The sequence below is a fragment of the Nyctereutes procyonoides genome, unplaced genomic scaffold (genome assembly GCF_905146905.1).
Source record: "Nyctereutes procyonoides isolate TBG_1078 unplaced genomic scaffold, NYPRO_anot_genome, whole genome shotgun sequence".
Classification (NCBI taxonomy): Eukaryota; Metazoa; Chordata; class Mammalia; order Carnivora; family Canidae; genus Nyctereutes; species Nyctereutes procyonoides.
Window position 1 is genome coordinate 18,999,631 of NW_026575034.1, and position 3,083 is coordinate 19,002,713.

Consider the following 3,083-nt stretch of genomic DNA (forward strand, 5'->3'; position numbering starts at 1 on the left):
GCTCAAACTGGAGAGTTGGATGGAGAGAGTGTTAAGGAATAGGGAGAAAAACCAGCCCTGAATGGTGGCCACCAGCCCCTCTGGGGCCTCAATACTGGAAGAGTTCCCTGCCCAAATCAAAGACTTGAACATGTCCTATGGGAGGGGGAACCAGGTCAGGCCACAGAGTTCTCTGGAGCTCTCCATGGTCCTGGAGGTTTTGAGCCTGAGCCTTTGGGTTCACGATCAAATGCATAAAGTGAAAGGGGTGGTGGAAAGCACCTCCAAGTATTATGATGTGGGCTATGCCTGGCACACAGGAGCTCACCATTAAAAAAAAAAAAACAGCTCAATTTTATAAAGGGAAGACCTTGCTCAGGCCCCCTGATTCCAGGAAATGATGCCAACAGTGACCTTCATTGTGACCTTTGTCTTCCCCTCTACCCCCTGTCTGGGATCTGCAAGGCAGAAAAACCACACTTAGAAAAAAAAAAAAAAGACTATCTACAAAGGGGTGTCTTAATTTCAGCATATATGTAAGTTTATTTCAAGCATATAATTTTATTAAGCAATTTATTTTATTTATTTTAAATCACATAGGGAGATGATGTAATATTCTTTCTTTCACTTAAGACCTCTAACTTAAGTTCCAGACTTCATCTGGCTCTGTTCACTGGGGGCTTTGCTACATAATCTTAGAGGTCATTCCACCTCCCACCTTCTGAGAGCCCTTGAGTCCCCTCCCCAGGGACATGTGGCAGTGGGCTGTCACTACATGCTCTCTTCCCACCCCCACCAGCAGTAGATGCACACCAATGTTTAGCCCAGAACCTAGCCCAGAACCAGTTAAAGTGGGAACATAAGGGAGTAAAGTAAGCATGATCTTCCTCTTGGGGACCCCAAGGCCTCTGCAGCACGAGTCCCAGACCCTCCTCAGGCCAAGCAGGACTCAGACTCTATGCTCTGCCACTGGCCTTGTCTCCTACAGGCCTCCCCACCTGCAGCACTTTGAAGCATGAGGCATCATATTCCTCTCCCCCTCTTCCTGTGCTCAACCAGTCCTGTGCACCTTCAAGCTTTGCCTTCTGATCTTTTGCAGGGAAACAGGTGAGGATAAAAACTCCATACAGAGGAAGAGGCACAAAGTCCAGAGTCCCACAATAGATGTAGGTTCCAGGCTCTTGAACCCATCGGGTGATGACCAGATCCCCATTACACTTCGGGTTGCCTTTATTCCCTAGGAAAAGGCTCACATGTCCACCTACCCTCACTGCTCATAAGTAGCCCTTTTGTGCAGCAAAATAATGCCCTTGAGCCTGTAGAGGCTTTAGAGAGAGAATATCAAGGGCTCCTTGCTTCCTGTGGACTAAATTTCCAAGCTCATAGGTCTGTATCTTCTGGGAGCTTAGCCCCACCAGGGCCAACAACTCCCCATACTGGAAAATGTTTCTGCTTATTAAATCCACATCACCTCCTTTGCTATATTGTGTCTCACAGTGTCCCTGGGAGCACAGAGGTTAACATCCCCCTTTACAGGTGAGGAAATAAAACACATCGTGATGTAGCTAGGTGGTGCGGAGGAGAGAATTAAAGTCAGCTCTTCTGGATCTTGGGACAGGGGAGCTGCTCTGTGGTGCCTCAGGTATACACATCAATAAAAGCAGCACGTGGGGAGAATGAATGGATGCGTATTATGTTGTGAGAACTCCGAAGAAGGGGCAGCCCATGTGGCACCAAATAGCTGAGAGAAAGCAGATACTGAGTTGCTTCTTGCAGAAAGAATGGCTGGAGAGATGAAGGAGGCCTTCCAGTTACAGGAGGAAGTCTGAAATCTTGACTGGTTGAAACACAAGAGGGGACAGTGGCAGTGGAGTGGGTTTGGAGTTGAGGTAGGGCACAGGAAATGGGAAGCTGAGTGGAAGAGTTTAAGCCTTGGCGTGTGACACAAAAAGCTGTTCTGGGTTCTCAAGCAGAATGTGGCACACAAGTCCTCTGTTTCCTAAGTCACGGCCACTTTCAGTATATCCTTTCCTACCAGCACACAGAAAACCTCATTGCCCACCTCTATCAAAGCTTTACCTTGGTAAGAACAGAGGGACAGCCTACAGTGAGGCAAGAGTACCAAGGAAGAAGGCTTTTGGTGGTCTCAGGAAGCAGAATTATTTGAGCTAGGCCTTGGAGTCATCTGGGTGGAGACACAGAGAAAGGACTCTTTGGGCTGAGACAAAAGCATGTGCAGAGGCCCAGAGGCAGGACAGGACTTGGGGAGCTCCAGCAGGTGGCCAGCTATGCTGCTAGAAGTGGGGGAGGAGGCAACAAGCAAAGGGGCGTGGCACTTGGAGACACTGGATGGTCTCTGTCTTGGGAATCGGGCACATGATTGAAGAGCCCTTTTTGGGGAGAACTTGAGGCCTGATAGACCAGAAAGTTTCTGCAGGCGGTAGAGTTTGGCACAGGGAATGACGTGTTTAAGTGCCATCTCTGCCAATAATGCCAATGAAAAGCAGAGATAACCATTCTCGTTGGTTAAAAGTTGAGCATGACATGGCCCAGGGCAGAGCCCTGTGGCTGGTCACTAGGGACCTTCTGTCAGACTATGGTTATTGAATGCTCTTTGGGGGTAGTTCTTCAAACAGCTAAGTAGTACCATGTCAAATGCAGTTTTCCATCACAGGCATGGATGAGGTTATGAAAGAATTTATCAAAAGTCTGGACACCACAAAGCATCCCTGATAGCTGTCTCATGCCCTAAGCAGAAAAAAATGTAGGATCGGTTTCATTCATCCCTCCCTCCCACTGTCCCTCCTTAAACCTCTTTCTGTTCCTCCTCCCGCCTACCTTTCTATCTATCCAATGTATGTTGAGTGTCTAATGCAGGGTAAGACAAGGGAGGCACAAAAGAAATGAAGCAAAGTCCCTGCCCTAAAAAAACTCTCACAGAAAGGAGGCAAGCCAGGAGCCAGCCTGTGAAAAAAGTCATAAGTCAGTGTGGTCAGTATCATGACAGCTTCAGAAAGAAGACAGAGGAGGTGACTAACCGAGCCTGGAATATGGGGAAGTTTCTGGGGAAGGGACCCTTGAACATCGAACAAGGGACTTTGGAT